The sequence below is a fragment of the Vicugna pacos genome, chromosome 9 (assembly GCF_048564905.1).
Source record: "Vicugna pacos chromosome 9, VicPac4, whole genome shotgun sequence".
NCBI lineage: Eukaryota > Metazoa > Chordata > Mammalia > Artiodactyla > Camelidae > Vicugna > Vicugna pacos.
Genome location: NC_132995.1, coordinates 27,659,014 through 27,682,505, shown reverse-complemented (window position 1 = coordinate 27,682,505; position 23,492 = coordinate 27,659,014). Strand labels below are relative to the sequence as shown.

Here is a 23,492-nt window from a genome sequence, read left to right as displayed (position 1 = left end):
AATTGTGACCATTGTGGGTCTGAGTATAGCTCAGTGGTAGAGTCCGTGCTTAGCATGCACAAAGTTCCTGGGTTCAATCCCCAGAACCTCCACTTTAAAACATTTTTATAAATAAATAAATAAATCTAATTACTGCCCCCTCCCCCCGCAAAGAAAAAGCTTAAAAACAAAAAAACAGAAACAAAGTGTGACCATTGATCAGCAACCAAATTGAAGACCTACTCTGCACTCCCACCCAGGAGACTGTTACACCTGCCTGTTACTAGAAAAGATACCTAAGGGATGTCCGCACTAACAGGGGGATGTGATAAACTGTCATCTGCTTTCTAGAAGGAGAGGGCCACTGGTCACAAGCCTGGGGGACAACTCACTTACCCCCATCTTTTTTCACCTACCTCCTCTGGCCAGATGCAGCACCAGGATCCCAGCTCCTCTTCCACTGCCCTGTCCCCTTTAGAAGACCCAAAGAGGAAATTTCTCATCACAGCTGGCCGCCAACCACCCTTCCTTCCTCCTAGAAGCACAGCTGGCCCTGGCGCCAGGGTGGGAGGCTCACAGCAGAGGTTTCCTGGCATCTCGGCAGTGATGTGCCAGCATGAGATTAGGCTGTTATGTCCTCCCAAAGAGAGGGAGGAAGTCCAGGTCTGGGAAAGGCAGAGTGACAGAAGAGCACATGTGGGAGGGGGCAGCTGCCCCAAAACCCCAGATGGGAGTCTTCCAAGTAGACAAAACTCCTCTCCTTTTCTAGCCATGCCTCCCCATCTCCTCTGTCTGGTGAACTCCTACTCATCCTTCAAAATCCATATCTAATATCACTCCTTCTTTGAAGCTTTTCTGAGCTTCCCTCTCCCTCAGTTCACAGGCCACTTCATACACACTTGTCTTAGCTAGCTCTGAAAGTAAATGACAGTAATTTTTCCATGAAGAGGATCCATGTCTGGAAATCCATGTCTGGACCTCAGTTCAAATCTCAACTCCCTTATTTACCAGCTCTGAGATCTTGGACAGGCTCTGAGCTCCAATTTCTTCATCTGTGAAGTGGAGAAAATAAAACTTATCCTCTAGGGTTGTTCTGAGGATTAAATAAGATAATATACACGAAAGAACCTGAAATTGTGTCCAGTGCATAGAGGCACTCAAGAAAAATGAGCTTCATTCCTTCCCTAGCAGAGGGTGAGCATCTCAAGGGCAGGAGCCAGATTTTCACTCATTCATTCATCAGCCAGCCACTGTCACTGAGTTCCTGTTAAGAAGAAAACCCTGAGCCAAAGGCTGGGTTCTACAGCAGGTCACAAGACAGACGCTGTCCAGGTGCCCATCAATCTCACCGTTGGTCTTCCCTGCCTGTGAATCTCCAGCACCCACTTTGGCGACACTGTCCCCACCCTTCCCAGGTGGTTGCTAAGGGCAGGTCTGCAGAGTCCAGGATGAAAGTCACCTGTCCCCTAGAATAGTCAGCAGACATTACTCCTACACTAGGCATCCTTTGCAGACAGAGCCTTGTATGAACATTCTGGGAGGAGAGAGGTGAAGAGATACCATAATCCCACTCTCAGGGAGCTCCTGGTCTGATGGCGGAGACACTCATCTCATCCCTTGGAGGTTTTCAGCCTGATGGAAGAGACAAAGAATACATAGTTCTCAACATTGAAAACTCCCAGTTTGATGGAAGAGTCACATTTTCCTGACTTGGGGAACTCCTAGTCTGAGAGCAGACAGCAGAGTCATATTTTCCTGGAGACTGGTGACTCTTACTTTGATGGCAGAGACACCTTTATCCCTGATTGTGGAACTCCCAGTCTGATGGGGGAGACACATGGCTCCTGATCTTGGCCCAGTCTGTCACTGATGGGGATGAGATTGTTCCTGTCGCAGGAGGGCACCTCCTCTCCTCCAACAGGAGAGGCAGTCTGCCCATAGATAGCTTGAGAGTCAGATAAAACAACATGCATGGAAAAAAGAGATTAATCTAGAGTCCTTTTAAAAAGCTAGCTGTGCAGTGTCTCTGTCTGTCTGTCTGTAGCCTCAGAAGTGATATTCCTGGCTCTGCAGATACACCATCCTAATCCGCAGGCCTGGACATAAATGGCACAGAATCGTCTGCCTCACAAGCATCCGGCCAAGCCCCCTCACCAGAGGATCCAAGCCAGAGCTGGCCTGAGGCCCCCATCGGTGGCATCTTATGCCAGTCTTGCCAGGGGAGACTTTCTCACGATCAGGGACATCTGGGCTGGCCCAGCTCCCAGAGGCCACTGACATGAAAAGCGAGGGGCTTGGCGGAAACACCATCTGCACATCATAAAGCCTCTTGGTGGTTCCCAGAGGCTGCCTCCAGCTGCGGCTGTGCTGTCCGGAAAAGCAGAGGAAAGGACTAAGTGGCCAGGAGGGGGAGAGGGGGAGGGTGGCCAAGAGGGGAGAGCTGGGCTGGAGATCTTCAACCCAGCACCTGACACCCTTTGTAAATGAATGTCACCTGTTTGTCTCCCTGTCACTGCCCAGAACCCAGGTCATGCCTATCCCTGAAGGTGACTCGGTGACGTGGGCAGTGCACAGTAGTGGTCATGCACTCAGATTCTAGGGTTGTGCAGCCTGGTTAAATCCCAGACCCACTCTCCAGGTGAGTGAATGGCCTTTGCTGAGCCCGTTTTCACACTGTACGTTAAAGACAGTAATAATCGCACCCGTGATCTTCGGGTTGCTATAAAAATTAAAAGAAATTATACGTACGTTGAGCTGTATACTTAAGATTCCTGCACTTGTTACACTCTGGTAACATTTCGTTATAAAAGAGGTAATGTGTGTCTTGTTCCTAATTTAAAGAAGTGCTCAGTCACTATTGGCTCTTAGTATCACTCTCTTGCGTCCCAGTCACTGTCCTGAGGCTCTGGGAGCCGGTTCCTGAAAGGGGTGGAACTGTTCGGGATATTTCATTGGCCACCTTCCCCAAGGCCCCGCCTCCCAGCACCACAGCCACAGCTGATTGGACAAGAGGTGGGACCTGGCCCAGGGGAAGCTATGTACCGGCAGTTGAGCAGACCCTGTCAGCTTCTCCGTGAATTTGAACTGGGGTGAGTCTGTTAGGTTGTGTGGATTGGTATTCCTCTGAAGAACAGAGGAAGGAGGCAGAGAGGAGGAGAAAGAGACAGATAATTGAGAACAGAAGAGATGACTAAGAGACAAAGAGATGAGAGGCTGGGAGAGGCCTCCAGTCCCCGGTTTGGGGCTCCCACGTGATTCCCCAGTAGAAAAAGGCTGCTGCGTATCTCCCGACTTTGGAGCCTGAGATGAGTCCTGCCAAGAAGCACAAACACGCATACACATACCACTCTACCAACATTTAAACACTCCTTTCTACTTTTTCTTTACAATTCCCCGCCCGTATTCGAACAACTTCCAGAGTGGTAAATCCCAAAGGAGACTAATTTTGTTGAGTGGGTGCAGAAGCTAAGAGAACGGAGATGAATCATTCTGGACAATAGAATCTTGGGAGAGGGTAGAGAGAAAAGACAGGAGGCAGCTGGCTGTAGGAGAGAAAACACCAGTGCACAGAGAGATCTCATGGGGAATTTCATAGTGTCTGAACTGTGGTGTATGATCCTTATAGCAAAACTTCATTAAAGTCACCTCACCTGCCATCTTAGTTCTGCTCTCCTCCATTGTCTGCTCCATTCTTGGAGGGGGACTGCCCCTCGTGGCTGGCGAGACAGGTGCCGGCAGCTCCTAGAGCTGCATCATCTCTTAATCACAGGCAACAGGTGTCTTGGTCTGGGCTCCCCCAGCAGCAGATCCTGAGACAAGGATTTGAGTACATGTGGTTTATTGGGAAGTGATCACAGGAAACACTGAGAGGGGAATAGGGAATTGAGCCAAGGAAGGAGAAGAAGCCAATAAAGGGTGTGTTACTGAGCCAGTTATCTCTGCGGGCATCCAGAGCCTAATCTCACTGGGGAGCTGTGAGAAATAGGGTAGAGAATGCACCTTAAAGGGAATTGGGGCATTTATCTACCAGCTCCCATCAGCCATTGGTTGAGGGCTGCTCTGGGGATGGACTTAGGATTCCTTACATTTTGCACACTAGGCATGACATTCTGCTCACCTCAGTCCCATTCCTGGCTGCTCCTTGGTGGCATTGACTCGGCACTCCAGCCTGCTGCATGTGTCAGCATAGTGGGCTCCAGCAGCCTGAGATAGCCCTCAGGCAGAGTCCCAAGGACTGGCATTTGGAAGTTCAGCCAGTGTTCATGGAAATGACAGATGCCAATGACCTGTGGTGGAGGCACAGACAGCAGCTACTCTGCAAAAGTCTCACTGTATCTCAGAGATTCTGATTGGGTCACGTGTGCATCACTGGACCAATATCTGAGGCTAGAGGGATGTGTTACGCTAGTTAAATTAGTCATGGAGTTAGGTAGGAAGGCAGTGGGCATGAGAGATTGGTGAGGAGGTGTTCCCTCTGTCTTCGTTGAAATGGGTGAGGATGGACCACAGCAGCTCTCAGAAGGTGAGTGGATGCTGGGTGACCAGAAAAACAAAACATGCACAATACACTCCTCAAGCCAAAATTGCCAAGTTAATTGGAAGGTAAGCAGGTTGCATTTGGCTTTCCAAAAGCCCTTCTAGCCGAAACTTTGAGCTGGCCACTTGCCCTTGTCAGAATAGAAAGCATTAATTGAGTGCTGATTTGGGCCAGACACAGTGCCAGGCTCTGAGGGGGCACACATGAAAAGGCATCACTTCTGTCCTCTGAAAGCTCCCAGCAAGGGTAGCAGTGGGAGGCAGAAATGACAGTGAGGACTGTTTCATCTACCATCTCATCAAATCTGTTCATGAGATGCCCCTGATTGCAACACACACACTCTTTATGAACCACCGAGAAAAACTAAAAGCCACCAATTCAATTATATTACACCATGAATTGTAATGCCTTCCAATTTCAGAAATAGGGAATGTAAAAAAAAAAAGCCCATCTTCGAACTGATGGATTATGGTCATACTCTTATAGTTTGTAAAGGGTTTTTTGCTGACATTATCCCAGAGATGCTCCCTACAAACCTATTTGGTAAGATCACCGCTATTTTCCATTTCATGAAACTGCACTCAGAGAAGTCAAGTGACTTGCCCAAGGTCACTCAGCTACTAAATAGTCAAAATGGGACTGCACCCCAGGTATGTCTGGTTGCAGAGCCAGGACACCACAGCCTGCCTGGCAAACTTCTTTGACTCCTGGTTCTTCTTTTTAAAAAGTGTGGACTCCTCCCATATCCACTTCCGTCCTGCTCGAAACCAACAGGGCGCCCAACCAGCACCACTTCCTTTCACTGCCACCACCCACACACTCAAGCTTGAGATATTTCCAACCCCAGGACTCCTTCCCCTTAGAATATCTTCAGTTAGAACTGCTTGGTAACAGTTTATGTGATCGTTTCCTCACAGATATGCCTAAATAGTCCCAGGCTGAGAACCAGGGCTGGCTTTATGTGCAAGCCCCCTGGGCACTTATACGGGAGTTCGCACTTGGTTTAATGCTCTGCCATTGCCATCTTGAAATTCTTAATGACTTTGAATAAAGGATGCCATGTTTTCATTTTGCTCTGGACCCAGCAAATTATGTACCTGGTCCTGCTGCTTTCAAAAGCAGCCGAGCAAGGAGTCAGCCTTGTTATCCCCATTCCTGGTACTCCTGTGGTCAGGGACCGAGTCCAGGTCACCCCTGCATGCTCTGAGAACAGGCAGTGCTCAGTTCCCAGAACAGAAAGGGTGCTCAATAAGTACTGAATGAAGTGTGTGATGTGTGTGTGTGGTGTGCATACACACATGCACACACAAGACAGACTCTGGGTTCAGACTCTGGGTTCTTTCAGGTGCAGTTGACAGAGATTCCGTTCAAAGCAGCCAAAACGCAAAGGGCGCATTTATTGACTCACTGGATTAAAAAGTCCAAGAGGCTGATAATCCAGGAACTCAACTACCGTCACCAGGACACTGCTCAGTGCTCTGCTTTCTCTACTGCCGCCTTTTTATGGGGCAGCATCTCTTTTCAAGCCCCAAACACTCAAGACTGACTTACTACCAGCTTAGCAACCCCGGGAGAAACATTTTCACCAAAAGTTCCCACCAAAGTCAAGCCTCAGCCACATCCCTACCCCTGCACCAATCTCCAAGCCAGGAGCTGTGATATTCTCATTAGCAGGTTTGGGTCACGTGCCCACTCCAGAGCCAGTCACTGGCCCTTGCAGTGATGATACTTTCATTGGTCAGCTTGGGTCCTGGATGGGAGGGGAGGGTCTCCAGAGGGAAGTCAGGATGCTGTTCTCGAGAAAATGTATTGGCATAACCAAACAGTGAACATCAAGGCTTCTCTCTGCCTTTCTTCTGACTGGTCTCTTAGCTCTGGGCAGCCTGAGGACCCTGTGGACCAGGAAGGGCAACCTTGCCAACCTAGCAAAAGGGGAAGGTCAGGGAAATATCACAGACCAGGCAAGCAAAGAGCGAAGAACAGTCAGCAGCATCGAGGCAGAAGAGGCAGCGTCCCAGGGCAGATGGTCATTCCGCATAATTACCACCAGAGGGCAGCTCTGCCTGGAAACAATGGTAAACAGGAGGTTTACATTAGAGGGCTACAGGTGACTCCTGTCCTTGCCTGAGCGTAGCAAATACTGCCAGCTCTTACTAAGCCCGGCCCTGTCCTAAGCACTTTCTGTGCATCAACTCACTGAATTATGACCAGTGAAGCTGGTACATTTATTACCTTATCCTACAGATGAAGAAACTGAGGCTTTGCAGAAGTTAAGTCATGGGTCCAAGGCCATATAGCTAGAAAGGGGCAAGTTATGTGTCTGTTCTACTAAACTCTGAGCCTCCTGAGGTCAGGGGCTGTGTCTTGTTCTTGTCTGAGGACCCCACAGACTCTAACACAGTCACTATTTGCTTAATGAGTATCTGTTGAAGTGAGAGCCTGGGGGCTCAGGGGTCATCTCTGCATTCCCCACCCTCCCACCCCACTCATCCCTGCCCCTGGAGGAGATCGCTGGCCTCAGGTCAGGCAAGACCTCGTCCAGGTGTGCTGCATCTTGGAAGGTGATTCTTACAGCCTGCCCTGGCTGTGTCGTGCCCGAATCTCAGGGATCAACAACTCACAGGTGGAAGCTTTAGATTTTGCAATGGCTTGGCAATTCTGAAGTCTCATCCTGTAGGTTTCTATCTTTGTCACTTCCAACGTGTGCTGTGCAGTTGAGGGGGGTTTGGGGAAGAGCACAGGTAACGTGAAGTCATCAGCAACCCAGACTGAGCGCCCACTGCGGGCCAAACACCAAGCTAAGTGCCTGGAGGGAGAAAGAGGTAAGTGTGACACCACCCCCTCACCCCTACTCCCCTCTTGGAAGAAGAAATCAGTGGCAGCCAGAAGAAAGAACACAGAAGGAAGTTCTGCCTACCATAAGAGAGAAGTCCAAGCCTCTAATCATTTGGGTAACAAAAATGTATTCTGTACATGCTAAGCGCAAGGTGCAGGAGATACAGCAGTAAACAAAACAGAAAGATGGACACAGCTCTTGCCCTCATGAAGCTCTTCATCTAATGGGGAGACTGATAGTAAATAAATGTATAATTGCAAGTGTGATGTGTTTAAGGGGAACAGGAAAAACACAGACTACTATGAAAGCAACTATAAGGGACTCCTTTCTGCAGGGCTTTGGGGGTTACTTTCTGAGAAAGATGAGAAGGAGCCTGCTGGATGAAGAACGTGGGGACAGCCTTCCAGAATAAAAGAACAGCAGGTATGAGAATACTATTTACAAACATAAAATTCTGGCATACATGGCATATTTACAGACTGAAATTCAAGATATTATGTCTGGAGTAGAATGAGTCAAAGTGGATAATGGTTTAAGATTAGGTCAGAAAGAAGGGCCCAGGACAAGAGCTCAGGTTTTATCTGAGTGTGAGGAAAGGCCACCGAAGGGTTGTGAAAAGGGTGATGGCACAGTCTAAGCTAATCTACGTTTGTAAAGGTCACTCTGGCTGTCACAGAGAGAGTGGGTGGAGACTGCGGCAGGCTGGAGGCTGGGAAACATGGCGGCCCTTGGTAAGTCAATGTCAAGGATACATAGATGAAGAGATATTTCCTCCTAATGGGGGCATCTGTGAAGGCTTTGAGGAGGGGATTTCCCCCCCCCCCAAGTTAAAGCTGAAAAGCCTGGAATGGAGGAGAAGGCTGAATTCCTCCTTCCAAGTATTTTCCTCTCGAATACAGGGAAAACCTGTTTTTCCTTTTTCTGCCTCAGAAACTACAAAGCAATGGGCATTCATCAATCAATCAGTGCCTCCAAATCACCTACACAGAGGGTTAAACAACAATCATAACAAACCATCAGCAGTTCCATGTGCGCATAACCCAATGATATTGTCAAATCTGGCATAAATAGATCTGGCTGAGCCTCACAAATTTTCTCCTGGGGCTGACAATGTCAGCAATTCTGAATCTGATCCCCACTGACCTCTGAAAAACAAGGTCACAGGAGAGAGGGGCAGAAAAATCTTCCCTGGTTGCATTTCCCCGAGAAAGTGGGCACATTCACCTCTGGGATGAGCAGGGCGGTGTCGACCAAGCCACTCATAGTGTGATTAGTTGAAAAGAGTCTCTCTGCCAGCTCTTCACTGGTGATCCAGTCTCATGAGGAGCAAGAGTTCACATTTCACGAAGCCTGTTGTGTTGTTAAATTCTATGTGTTTCTATTCAACCAGGTATTGCCTGCCAGCCAAGTTTGCATAGTGACGTGCCTCCAGACTGCATCCATCTCAAGACAGGTACCAGTCCTCCCTGTTCACATCCTTCCTCTCGCTGAGCCCTCACAACAGCAGAAGGCAGGTAGAGAAACTGAATTTAGAAGCTGTTTCGGTTTTGTTTCTACTGAATTTATTTTGCTATTCCAGCATCCATTCTTCAATCCTGTGGTAACATCACCCTAATTTTTCCTGGGGAATCTCAACTTAGCCCACATGGTTTAGGTGGTACCAGCCCCCCACTCAAGTTCCAAGGATAGACTTATGACCTAGACTTGGCTTGTCATGAAATCCACCACCATCATGGCCACACCCTGCCACTTCACGGTGATTGCTTCAGAGTGGGCATGTGATCTAAATTGGCTCAATCAGATAACCCCATGACTTTCTGCTGGACTGCTGGGGGAAAGGAGCGTTCTCTTTTTTCTGAATTGGGATCTATGAGGCTGTCAGCATGGAGCTGCTGGAGGCCATTAGAATCTGTGTAAGAGTAGGATCAGTGCAGAGGAAGCAGAGCCGAGAGATTCGAAGCCTGAATCTTATGACATCATTTGAGCTTCTGAATGTAGCCATACCTAAAACTCAACCTCATTAGGGGTGGGTTTCTGACATCGCCGAATGAAAGCATTCTGACTGTCACATGAAAGCTGAGCAATACAAGGGTGGGGACCAGGCATTCTGATTTCTAGTCCAGTGCTTCTACCCTGTAACATGTTCCAGGTGACTTTATCCAACCACATAGCCAAACTTGACTAATCTGTATGGCTTTATGGCTTACTAAAAGGTGAATATTTTTGAAACAAAAACATTTGATCACAACATTATTTAATCTAACTGAATCACTGAGCCATGGAAGGGCCTGGGGGCTTACATCATTGAGTAGTTTTCAGATTTTTAGCGCCTTCTTATTTCAAATAAATATTAAGCAGAGCTCCTGTATAAGGAATAAAAGCAGTGTCTTGTTAGTGAAAATGTACTTTATCTTTTAAGTTAAAAGTTTTAACGTTTACTTTTTTATATTCAATGAACTAAATTTTAATGTATCTGTTTCCCAGGTATAAAAATTGGTTATTTTTAATAGAGGGAATCAATAGAGGAAAATCAATGAAACCAAAAGCTGATTCTTTGAAGAGATAATAAAAATCAATAAGCTTCTAGCCAGGCCAAGAAAAAAAGAGAGAAGACACAAATTACTAATATCAGAAAAGAAAGAGAGAATATTATTACAGGGTAATACAGGAATACTATGAACAACTCTATGCCAACAAACTTGATAATCTAGAGGAAATGGACCAATTCCTTGAAAGATACAATTTGCCAGACTCACAAAAGAAGAAATACACTATCTGAATAGGCCTGGATCTATTAAATAATTGAATTAATAATTAATAACCTTCAAAAAGAGAAAGCCCAGATGGGTTCACTGGTGAAATCTACCAGACACTTAAGGAAGAAAATATGCAAATTCTTTACGATCTCTTTCAGAGGACAGAAGAGGGACTACTACCTAACTCATCCTATGAGGCCAGCATTACCCTAATACCAACACCAGTCAGAGACATTACAAGAAAACTACACACAATATCGCTCATGAGCATAGATACAAAAATCCTCAACAAAATACTAGCAAATAGAATCCAATGATGTATAAAAGAATTGTATTCTACATCTAGATGGGATTTATCCCAGGCATGTTAGACTTGTTCAACCTTCAAAAGTCATTTAACATAATCCATCACATCAATAGGCTAAAGAAGAAAAATAACATGATCATATAAATAGAAAAAGAGCATTTGACAAAATCTAACACCCATTCCTGATTAAAAATAAAAAACTCTCAATAAACTAGAATAGAGGAGAACTTCCTCATCTTGATAAAAAATAGCCACCCAAAAAACCTGCAGCTAACAGCATTCTTAACAATGAGAAACACGAAGCTTTCCCTCTAAGATCAGGTACAAGAGGAATGTCCCTTCTCAACACTCCTTTTTAAACACTGTCCTGGCAGTTCTAGCCAATGCAATAAGACAAGACAAGAAAATACAAATTGGAGAGGAAGAAATTATCTTTGTTCCCAGATTACATGATCATCTGTGTAGAAAATCTGAAAGAATTGAAAAAAACTGGAACTAATAAGTGATTACAGCAAGGTTTCAGGAATCAAGGTCAATATGCAGAGGCCAAACCTTTTCCTATATACCACAATGAACAAGTAGAATTTGAAATTAAAAACATAATACCATTTACATTAGCACTCCCCAAAAATGTATCACTTAGATATAAATCTAACAAAATATGAATGAGATCTATATGAGGAAAACTGCAAAACTCTGATGAAAGGAATCAAAAAAAATGGAGAGATATTCCATATTCACAGATAGGAAGGCTCAATATTGTGAAGATGTCAGTGGTTCCCAACTTAATATATAGATTCAATGCAATCCCCATCAAAATCCTAGAAAATTGTTTTGTGGATATTGACAAACTGAGTCTAAAGTTTATATGGAGAGACAAAAGACCCAGAGTAGCCAAAACAATACTAAAGAAGAAAAAAGTTGGAAGGCTGACACTACGCAACCTCAAAATTCACAATAAAGCTACAGTAATCAAGAGAGTGTGGTGTTGGTAAAAGAACAGACACATAGATCAACAGAACAGAAAAACAACCCAGAAGTAGACCCACATAAGTACAGACAACTGACAGGAGTAAAGGCCGTATAATGGAGAAAAGAGTCCTTCCAACAAGTGGTCCTGGAACAGCTGAACGTCCTCATGTGAAAAAATGAATCAGGACACAGGCCTCACATCCTTCAAAAAGTCAAAATGGATCACAGACCTAAAATAAAATGTAAATCTATAATACTCCTGGAAGATAACAAAGAAGAAAACCCAGGTGACCTCAGGTGTGGCAATGACTTTTTTAGCTCCAACACAAAAGGCACACAAATCCATAAAATAAATTATTGACAAAGCTGGACTTCATTAAAATGAAAAGCTTCCACTCTGAGAAAGAGTCAAGAGAACAAGAAGACAAGCCACAGACTGGGAGAAAAGATTAGCAGAAGACAATCTGATAAAGGACAATTATCCAAAATATACAAAGAACCCTTAAAACTCAACAATAAGAAGATGAACAACCTGATTTAAAAGTGGGCCAAAGACCTTAACAAAGAAGATTTACGGATGGCAAATAAGTATATGAAAAGATGCTTGATATCATATGCCATCAGGGAAATGCAAATTAAAATAACAATTAGATGCCAGTACACACCTATTAAAAAGGCCAAAATCCAGAACACTGACAACACCAGGTGCTGATGAGGATGTGGAGAAACAGGAACTCCTTCACTGCTGGTAGGAATGCAAAATGGTACAGCCACTTTGGAAGACAATCTGGCAGCTTCTTACAAAACTAAATATACTCTCACCATTTGATCTAGGAATCATGCTCCTTGGTATTTATCCGAAGGAGTTGAAACTTATGTCCACACAAAAACTTGCAGGATGTTTATAGTAGCTTTATTCAAAATTGCCCAACCTTGGAAATAACCCAGATGTCCTTCAGTAGGTGAGGGTTAAATAAACTGGCACACCCAAACAATGAAGTATTATTCTATGCTAGAAAGAAATGAGTTACCAAGCCATGAAAAGATATGGAGGAACCTTTTTTTTTTTTTCAGTTGAAGTGTAGTCAGTTTACAATGTGTCAATTCCTGGTGCACAGCATAATGTTTCAGTCACATATACTTTTTCATACTCTTTTTCATTATAGGTTACTACAAGATATTGAATATAGTTCCCCATACTATACAGAAGAAACTTGTTCTTTAGACGTGGAGGAATCTTAAATGCATATTACTAAGTGAAAGGAGCCAATCTGAAAAATACAACATACTACAGATCTTCAATGACCTATGAGGGGGTTACATCTTGATAAACCCATCATAAGTTGAAAATATTATAAATTGAAAATGCATATAACCTACCAAACTTCATAGCTTAGCCTAGCCCACCTTAAATGTGCTCAGAACACTTACATTAGCCTACAGTTGGGCAAAATCTTCGAACACAAAGCCTCTTGTATAATACAGTGTTGAATATATCATGCAATTTATTGAATACTGTACTGAAAGTGAAAAGCAGAATGGCTGTATGGGTACAGCATGGTTGTAAGTGTTTATCTGTTGTTTGCTCTCATGCTGCTGCTGCCCAGCAGCATGAGAGAGGATTGTAGCAACAATCGCCAGACTGGGAAAAGATCAACAGTCAAAATTCAAAATTATAATACAGCTTCTACTGAATGCATATCGCTTTCGCACCATCCAAAGTCAAAGATCTTAAGTTGAACCATTGTAAGTCAGGACCGTCAACCATGTGACATTCTGGAAGAGGCAAAACTAAAGAGACAGTAAAGAGATCAGTGGCTGCCAGGGATTGTGGGGGATGATGAGCTGAATAGGCAGAGCACAGAGGATTTTTAGGGCAGTGCAAATACTCAGTATGACACTGTAATCATGGGGATATGTCATTACACATTTGTCCAAACCCACTGAAGGTACAACACCAAGAGTGAACCCTAGTGTGAACTATGGACTTTGGGTGATTATGATGTGTCAGCCTAGGTTCACCAAACATAGCAAATGTACACGCTGATGAGGAATGTTAATTAACAGTGGATGTTATGCATGTGTTGGGAGCTGGGGATACTTGGGAAATCTCTGTACCTCCCTCTCATTTTTCTGTGAATCTAAAACTACCCTTAAAATTGTCTTTAAAATAATATATATAATGGTATGTGGGTGATTACCAGTTTTTTAATAGTTTGAAAGTTTTAAATAGTTTAAAAATTAAAAGTAGTTTAATAGTTTTTTTTCATTTTTAAGTCCCTCAGATTTTTTTTTATTTTTCTATTGAGCTTTTCAAGTAAAAACATGGACACACGGGTTTGTCTGGCTCTGTCAAAGTTCTCCTTTTGGGCTCTAGTTGTTCTAATGTTGGAGAGAGTTTCCCCTTTGCTTGTTGAAAAAAATAAAGCCTAAGTCAAAATTAATGCTCTAAATGGTACTTCTCAAAATGAATACTTATTTATGAATCACCCAGGGATCATGTTAAAAATGTATGTTCTGCTTCCATAGTTTTGGGATGGGGGCCTGAGATTGTGCATTTCTCCTAAGCTTCTAGGTGCTGCCAATGCAGCTCAAGAAGGGACCCCACTTTGAGCACCCAGTCTCGAGAATACACAACAAAGCATGAATGTATCTCCTGAAGCAAGGACATGAGAATCACTACCAAACTCCCACTTGAAAAACAAATCGGATGCTGTACACCAGAAATTGACACAACACTGTAAACTGACTATACTTCAATAAATACACATATACAGAAAAAGAAAAACAAATTGGAAAATAACTGGAATGACATATTCCAAAATGTTACAGAAACTGGTGGGATTATAAGCAATTTGAAATGTCGTCCTCATGCCTAGCTATATTTTCAAAGTTATCTATAATGAGTATGTATTACTTAGGTAATAAACAAGCTTAAAACTAAATAACAGAACCAAGACAAATCTAAAATAGACACATACATATTTTTTTTAAATTGAAGTATAGTCAGTTACAACGTGTCAATTTCTGGCTTACAGCACACAGGGAGCTATATTCAATATCTTGTAGTAACCTATAGTAACCTGTATATACATAACCTGGCATGTATCTTTTAAATAAACCTTTTCTCGGATATTGACAGAACCTCAGAAGTACTTCCCAGAACCAACAGAGTTTAGAAGACACCAGCCTAGTCCTCCTTCTGCAGAGAGAGGGGAAGAGCCATGCCCAGGTCTCACAGCTGGTGTTCGCAAAGCCAGGGCTGTGGGACCTTAGAGATCCAGGTGACACAGATCCAGATCCCACAGCCACAGCATACAGTGACTTTCTGTGAAGGGGATTCGATCCTGGGTGCTCTCCCCAGAGCAGGACTCCAAGGAGCAGTGATGCACCGTGTTCAAACCTGCGGGACCGTTTGTGAGCTCCTGACTCTCTCCCCAGCCTTGGGCTCCAGCAAAATGCCCAGCCATCTCGAAGGAGGTTGTTCCATCCACTTTATCCCACTTTACAGAGTGAATCTCCCACTCTAGAGCCTGCGTTCAAGGCTTCAGCCACCATGCCTCTGCTTCTCTTTCTCATGGCAACCCCCCTACTCCCCCAGCATCCCCACTTTGATGTCCTTGCCTGAACAGTTCTACTTGTTTGATCCACCCTTTCCCAGCCCTGAACAGACCTTTGCAGGGAGGGCTTGGAGAGTCCCTGCAGCCCGGCCCAGCTCCTTCCCCATCACAGCCCTCACCAGCTCTGGCATGGGGCATCCTCCAGGATGCCTCACTCTCCCGGTCTTCAACCTCTGCCTTCTCCTATTTCACTGACCTCACGGATATTGAGGGTCCTCGAGGCTCTATCAGCTCCAATCACTCTGTTCTCATCTCCCAGGTGGTCTCATTCACTCCGGAGTTTCCAAACACATCTCTAGGCCAAAAGCCTTTTCAGACCTACCTCTCCCTTGAGCTCTGGTGCACCATCCTACAGCCCTCACGCTGGTCTAAGCCACCACTATCTCTCCCAAGTCCGTACCAACTCCTAGCTGCTTTCTGGGCCTTGTCTCCTACTGCACAATTCCTTCCTCATTCAGAAGCCTAAGCACTCTTCTTTTTTTTAACTGAACTTGAATAATTGCTGTACAATATTATGTAAGTTACAGGTGTACAATATAGTGGTTCGTAATTTTTAAAGATTATATTCCGTTTATAGTTACTACAAAATATTGGCTACATTCTCCATGTTGTACACAATATCCTTGTAGCTTATTTTATACAGAATAGTTTTGCCTTTTAATCCCCTATGCCTACATTGTCCTCTCCCCACAGGTTAACCACTAACTTGTTCTCTATCTCTGTGAGTCTGCTTCCTTTTTGTTGTAGTCACTAATTTGTTGTATTTTTTTATATTCCACATATAAGTGGTATCATTTGTCTTTCTCCATCTGACTTATTTCACTTAGCATAATATCCTCCAAATCCATCCATGTTGCTGCAAATGACAACGTTTCATTCTTTTCTATGGCTGAGCAGTATCCCACTATGTATTTATACGATATCACATCTTCTTTATCCAGTCCTCTGTTGATGGACATTTAGGTTACTTCCATATCTTGGCTATTGTAAATAGTGCTGCTGTGAACACTGGATTGCATGTTTAAGCATTCTTCTTAAATTGTAAGCCTGGTCATGTGCCCACACCTGCTGCCTTCAGAGACACCCCAAATAAAAGCAAACATCTTGGCCACAGCTCCTGAGGTTCGGCCCAGCCCACCCTTATCTCCCAGCACTCTCCCCCGTTTCTCTTGCTCCACCTGGCCCTCTCACTTCCTTGAACGCACCACACTTTTTCCCACCTTCGCACATGCTGATCCCTCTGCCTGTTTAGTGGATGCTGTTGGTGCCTCACTCACGTCACCCATCCTGGGGGCACCCCAGCCCCAGCAGCTGTCAGTGTTGTCTGCCAAGGGCCCGCAGCTGCCACTTTCTGCAGAAGATTGCCCTGGACAACGCAGAGACTACTGCTGGGGTGGGAGGCCACCGGGCCGACCTCACCACGTAACCTAGGCTACCAAAGGCAGGCCCCTCCCCACACGGAGACCATTCTGCGATGCCCTCTGTATTCTCACCCCACTTTCCACACCACCACTGTGGATTGAGCTGAAGCTGAGACCACATCCTTACTTGCTTCTCTCCTTCCCTTTCCTACGTCTCTCATCCCCTTTTAGGTGTTTCCTGTTGCCCCCAACAGAATCCCATCAACCTAGAAGGCTCCCTTCTAGGGTACCCAGCCTATGAGTCATCCTCCAGGTCAAGTATGGCTTCCTCGCGGGGCCTTGCCTGAACCTCCAGGCCAGGTCAGTTTTCCGTCCCAACAGCACCCTGTTGTTTTGCTTCATAATGGTTAGCACAACTGTGATTAAATAATTATCTGTGAAGTTATCTGGGTTTTTTAAAATTTTTTATTGAAGTATAGCCCGTTTGCAGTGTTGTCTCAACTTCTTGTGCACAGCATAATGTTTCAGTCATACGTATATATACATATATTCCTTTTCATATTCTTTTTCATGATAGATTACTACAAGATATTGAATAGAGTTCCCTGTGCTGTAGAGAAGGGCCTTGCTGTTTATTTTACATATAGTAGTGTGTATCTGCAAGTCTCGAGCTCCCAGTTTATTCCTTCCCACCGCCTTCCTCCCGGTAACCACTAATGTGCATGTCCCTCACCAGACTGCACACTCCATGAGGACAGAACCTCATCTAATTGTACCCATTGTGTTCCAGCCCCTAGCACAGTGCCGGGCACAACAGTATGCACTCAACATACTTGGATGAAGGAAGGAGGGGAGGCAGGGAGGGGAGGGAGGGAGGTTCTTGTGTAGCCTCTGTCCTATTTGCTCAAGGGCTCTGGGTTTATCTTTGTCATGGCAAATCTGAGTCAAAATGACTTTGGGGTTGACAGCGATGGCTTGGGCTCACTGCCCCACAGCAAGCAGCTCAGGGATCACGAGGGCAGAGGCAACCCAGGATCCCTACATGGACAGCTGCCATCAGCTGCCTCTCTTTTGTTCACTCGAAGGCAGGTGGCTGGGACAGATCTGCCTGTGACCACGAGCAACCCTGGAAGCTGCACTGTCCACAGCCTGTCACAGCAAATCACCTCAGGCCACCGCATCCCCAAAGAGCAGCTCACAACCCAGCCTTGGCCCCCTGGGCACTCTCCCACACTAACAGGCTGGTGCCAGGTGGGCCTGCTGCCAAACTGGGGCAGCTGCTGTAGCTGCTGGGGCCTGGGACGGACAAATGCCACCTCCCTCCCGTTCCCCCAGGCACCCCTAGAGTATCCAGGAGAAGGGGCCCTTTCCCACCCGCCTTATACCTGGGAAGGCCTTCACTGTGCAAGAAGCCTTTTCACTCCTTACTTTCCCTGACCCTCAGGCCAACCACACAGGTGGCATAGGGTGGGTTCTACCCATTCCTCAGAGGAGAAAACTGAGGTTCAGACAAAGGAAGAAAAGGGAGATGATAGCTCAGTGGTAGAGTACATGCCTAGCATGCACGAGGTCCTGGGTTCAATTCCCAGTACCTCCATTTAAAAAAATAATTAATTAAAAATTTAAATAAAACAAACAAACAAACACCAGACAAAGGGAAACAAGAAAAGAAGTAGCAGTCTGAGGACAACTGGCCGTGGATCTTCCTTGCCCTGCTTCACTGCTGCTTGAGTGGGCTTGGAGGACCACAGCAGGACAGCAGTGAGGGCCGTGGGAGCCCCTGAACATCAGTCAGGTTCACGGGTTTCAGTGTGTCTGGATCAGGGGGGTCGGCTCCCAGGAAGCCTTTTACATCTGTCGACTATAAAGGGGTTCCTCTAAAGGGTCCCATAAGTTCCCCAGAATTCCCCCAACCAAGGAAGGCCACACTCTACCCCAAGGTCAGGTGTCCAGGACATCAGCTGTGTCCCAGAGCACCCTCTCCATAGAAACACCGAGGTCTGAAGGCCCAGCTGTGGTGAGAGCCTGGCCCACTTCAGGGTAATGAGTCTGCTAAGGGCCTGGCCTGCCCCGGCCTCAGGCCCCCTGGGCAACTGCAGAGAGGCCTGGGCCTGAGAGAGCTGGGCAGAGGCCATTTCCTGGGAATGCCACACCCCCCAGTGGCCAGCCTTCCTCAGTGCCTCTCTCCTCCGCCTCCTCCTCAGTCTCTCCCAGAGGCCACCAGTTACCTCCTGTCCCCAGTCAAAAAGACCCTCAGGGGAGGAGGGTGGGAGGGAATCATCACAAAACAGTAAGAATTATTCCTTCATGCATCCCATAAATATTTCTTGAGGGCCCGCGCTGGGCCTGGCACTGTGCTCGGTGCGAGGGGAAACAGCGTGAGTGGGACAGACGGTCCCTGTCCTCAAGGAGCTGGGAGTCCTGCAGGGAGAGAGAGCGAACACTCACACAGACGGGGAACAGAGATATAACTCCACAAAAAGAAGCAAAGCCATGCCGGGATGAGGAGTCAGAAGTGCTGCTGTGAGTCTCTGTTCCGGAAGCTTCTATGACACAGTCACCCTGGAGACCAGGATGACGAGGAGCCAGGCCAGAAGCTGAGGGGAACATGTTCTAGGCACAGGGAAGAGCAGAGTCTGAGGTCCTAGGCAGAAGCAGGCCTGCTGTGTCAGACAAGTGAGGAGGCCGGGCGGCTGGGCCACAGTGACGGGGGGAGGAAGCTAGGCTGGGGAGATAATGGGGCCAGATCAGGCCCTGAAGCCAAAGTAAGGGTTTGGCTTTGACTCTGAGTGAGATGGGGAGCCATGAGACAGTTTGAGCAGGGGAGTGACTTATCTGGATCATGCTTTTAAAAGCTTATAAACTACTTTAAAATTAATATTAGCAGCTGACATCTATTGAGCACTTATGCTATACCAGGTCTTACTCTCGACATTTTGACCACATTATCTTCTTTGGCCTTATAAACACCCTTTGAAGCAGTGGCCTGATTCCCTTGCCCTTGTTCCAGAGGAGGAGCCTGAGGGTCAGAGTGGTGACATGATGTGCCCAAGGTCACAAAGTGGTAAATACAAACCCGAGACTTGAGCCAGTCTGTTCCTCTCCAGAGCTGCAGGGGTGCCTTGGTCAGGGGGTTGGGAGGCCTGGGTTCCCATTCAGACTCCCACCCACTAGCTGTGTAACATAGGTGGCTCCTGTCTGGTCCTGATGATGCCACAGACCCAGCCTCTGTCACATGGACCCGCTACATCCTCCTCTGGGTGTTGCAGGGAAGACACCGAGGAAGGGTCTGAGCAGATGCTCCCCAGGTGTCATAGTAGCTATTTCTCCCCAAAGCTTCAAGGCTGTGTTCTAGGGATGTGGTGAAATGTGTCAGGCCAATCCACCTTGGAAAGAGAAGGCACTCATCCTGCCGCCATGACAGAGCTGCAGCAAACCAGGCTGCAAAGGAAGTGCCAGGGGCCCGCAGATGTAGGAAGGTACTGGAGAGGACCAAGCAAGGTAGAGCGAGCCTTGCCCTCTCCCAAGATTGTCCTCTTCTTCTCCAACCAATAAGGCTCCCTTTCCTTATGAGGGGGTGACTGGCTGCTGCCAAGAAGTCTCCCCTCACAGCCCAGATGGGAATCATCCTCCTACCCAGGTATCACAAAACCTGAAGTTCTGCTGTTACAGAGCTGTTCCATCCAGTTGAGCAGTCATCTTTTATGGTCAGGTTCTCCTTAGTCCATAAACAGAAAATAACAATTTCCATCCTTTAACTTATTTTCTGATCCCTTTTCCATGCACAAATATCCTTTCTTACACGTTTACGTGAGCATATGGAGCCTCTTCTGGAATCTGTTTTCATCTAGCGCTACTCCAAACAGGCAGGAAGGGACTTTGGAAATTGTCTGGCCCTCCTTTTGAAGAGCAGTATGGCCTAATGGTTAGAATGTGGGTTTTGGAGGTAGGCAGATGTGGATTCAGATCCCAGACAGGTAAGCTGTGACTTGGGGTAAATGATCTGACTTCTCCAGGCTTCAGTTTCCTCACCTGTGAGATGGGGACAAAAGTACCCTTCTTACCCAGCTAGAATAAGATAAAGGGATGGACAGCATAGGAAACACTCCAGCTAAGTACCCTGCACAGGCAATTGCTCAGTTTCTGTCCTTCTTATTGAGATACGTGTCAGGCTCAGAAAGTTTCCCTGTCTGGGATGATATTTGCATAAGCTATCTATTGCCATGGAATAAATTACTCTAAACTTTAGTGGTTTAAGTAAACATACACTTATTATCTCACAGTTTCTGTGAGTAACGAGTCTGAGCATAGCTTACTTGGGTCTTCTGCTTCGGGGGCTCTCAATGGCTGCAATCAAGGTGTGAGCCAGGGCTGAGGTCTCATCCGAATGCTTTGCTGAGGAGGGGTTCACTTTGAAGCTCAGGTGGTTGTTGGCAAGGCTAATGGCTCAAGGGATGCTAGACCGACAGCCTCAGTTCTTACTGGGTGTTGGCTAGAGGTTGCCCTCAGTTCCTTGCACATGAGCCTCTCCAACATGGCAACTTGCTTCATCGAAGCATGCAAGCCAAGAAGACAACAGAGTTGGGTAGCAAGATGGAAGCCACAGTCTTCTGGGACTGGATCACAGAAATGACATCTCATCATCTTTGCTATATACTATGGTTAGAAGTCTCTATGCAAGTCCACACTCAACTGGAGGACATGTCTACCAGGAGGCAGAAATCTTTAGGGGTCATTTTAGGGTCTGACTCTGAAATGGTTCAGTTTAGCTACAATTTTTTGGTATTTTTAATGTGCCAGGCACTGTCCTGGAGCTGGGAATAAAAAAAAGATGAGTTGGGGTTTCTATCTCCCAGGAACTTTTTTCCATGAGTTAATTTCTGCTTCACGTTTTTACTCATTTTGCACTACTGTGAATACTTTGGGATTTAGGTAAGATCTCTGCTGAGGAGGGAGGAAAAGTTACTAACTCTCTAATGTAAATAAGTTAACCAGAGCCTTTTCCTCCATCACAGGGTGGTCAGAGGGAAGAGAGAGGTACGTACACACACACACACACACACACACACACAGCTAGTTCTGAGAGGCATTTGCAGAGTGGTGGTCACTGTACTGGGTGCTGTGGACACTAAGGTACTGTGCTTCTCCAGACCAGACCCTGCCCTGAGGGAGCATGCTGGGTGAAGGGGAGAAGTCAGGAAAACTCACAGGTTCAGCGTGGAGTGAGGCAAGACCCCGTCTGCAGTAGCGGCCAGACGCATGGGAGTAGTTGGCATAGCAGGTCTCCTTAAAGCAAAAAGAGTGGTAGCAACCTTAAAAGTTGAAAAGTGGAAACCAAGTTTTGCCCTATATTTAGGGTACATTGGTGGCTTGATTTCAGAGCAACCGAGGTTCCCTTCTCCAGCACAACCCTTCTTCCTCCATTCTGACCTCCACCTCACAGATGCCAGAGACCTTGTTACAGGAAGGTAATAAACACAAAATTTTAACCTTCATGAAAAAGCAGCTTCCCTCCACAGAGGAACCTCATCTTCCTGGGCTAACCCCTGGGGTCTGCAGGGGACTGCCAGTCACAGACTCAAACTTGTCTTGGCCATAGAGGTGGACTTGGTATCCAAGCTGGACCAATCTCCCATTCCCTTGCCCATAAAACATGTGACCCAAGCCAAGCCAATCAGAGCCCTTACCTGGAATTTTTTCCTGAGCGAAGCTGACAGGGAAGAGACCCTTTTCCCAATTGGTCTGGAAGCAGCTGCCTGTAACTGTGTTTTCAGTCATATAAGGAAAAAAATGGAGTCCAACATACACAGGGAGGAGACAAAGAAAGAGAGAGCGAGAACTTGCAGCATCAAATCTCTGGGTCCCATCTTTCTTCAGGTAAGCTCTCCTCCTACCCTTCCTGGGCTTGTGAATCAATAAATCTTTTTATTTACTTAAAATAATTCAAACTGGGTTTCTGTCATTTGCCAACCATAGGGCCCTTGAATTACAAGTCTACCATTTCACCACTGGAGTTCAAGTTAAGCTATAAATCTTCCTAGGAGAAGTGATTCAGAGGTCTAAACTCTTACTTATAAATGACTAATGTCAGTTCCTTTTCTGAGAGCAGGCTATGATTATGGGTTTATCTGAAAATACACAGGGCACTGTAAGTCTAAAGTAGAGACAATTAAGACATCCTTCATCATGTGTACAAGTAAAAAGAGCTTGTAATTCAGATTCAGAAAACCTGGATTTGAAACCTGGCTCTACCACTAACTGGCAACTTACTTCACTTCTACATTGCATCCATTTCCTCATCTGTAAAATGGGAATAAGAATATATCTGCACTTCGTATGTTACAAGGTTATCATGTAGAAAAATATTGACATTATTCATTCTGCCTGCAGCCAACATCCCTGGATGTGCTTTATTAAATACATCTTAACATTTCATTTGGGTAAATGCTAATTAACAGAAATGTGAATAACTAATCTCACCAGTTGGGCTCAGCATCTAAGGGTAAGAGTGAATGAGAAGAAGGGCTAAAAATAGAGTTGAGCAGTGGACATCCATTTACAGAGCCGCAGTCTAAGTCTGGACCGCCATTTGATGTAGATCAATACATTTGCATCATTTTTTCTATTTAATTTCTAAAATTTATCTTTAATTTCAAAAAAATTTCACATACACATGAGATATTTTTCAAACAATATGGAGAAGCATAAAACTAAAACAATCCACTGCATCTCCAGTCCTAGTCACGTGCTAGGTTTGCTGGATCCGGCATCCGGTACAGGAGTCAACAAATATTGTTGAAGGGAAGATAGAAGCTAGGGAAAGTGGTATAGAACGGAGGAGGCGGGAGAAGAGGAAGGGTGGTAAAAAAGAAAACAAAAAGGAAGAAGGGAAAACAGGGAGAGCAGAGGAAGGAGGGAGAGAAGGAATCAAGAGAGAAAAGGAAGAGGGAGAGAGAAGAAGAAGGGAGGGAGAGAAGAAACACGGAGTTTCAGAGCGGTGGGCCCCGCCCCGGACCCGCCCCGGACCCGCCCCCAGCCTGGATTCCGCCCCCGGGCACCAGGCTGAAAGGCCGGCACCAGGCTGAAGGGCCACCCCCAGCCGCCAGGGGCCGCCAAGTGCAGCC

The 23,492-nt window shown here is 45.9% G+C and overlaps 2 long non-coding RNA genes across 3 annotated transcripts; one reads left to right on the top strand and one right to left on the bottom strand.

Moving 5' to 3' along the window:
* Nucleotides 1-406: 406 nt before the first annotated feature.
* Nucleotides 407-2,866, bottom strand: LOC140698460 (uncharacterized). Its single transcript, XR_012076251.1, has 3 exons — nt 2,728-2,866; nt 1,439-1,611; nt 407-644 (listed from the first exon to the last, which is right to left on the bottom strand). It is a non-coding gene; the product is annotated as an uncharacterized lncRNA (long non-coding RNA).
* Nucleotides 2,867-3,003: 137 nt separating this feature from the next.
* Nucleotides 3,004-16,813, top strand: LOC140698461 (uncharacterized). 2 transcript variants are annotated; one of them, XR_012076252.1, is made up of 5 exons: nt 3,004-3,068; nt 7,687-7,775; nt 8,743-8,805; nt 14,530-14,867; nt 16,600-16,813. It is a non-coding gene; the product is annotated as an uncharacterized lncRNA (long non-coding RNA). The 2 variants fall into 2 exon arrangements; XR_012076253.1 differs by having other exon boundaries at nt 8,743-8,866.
* Nucleotides 16,814-23,492: the final 6,679 nt, after the last annotated feature.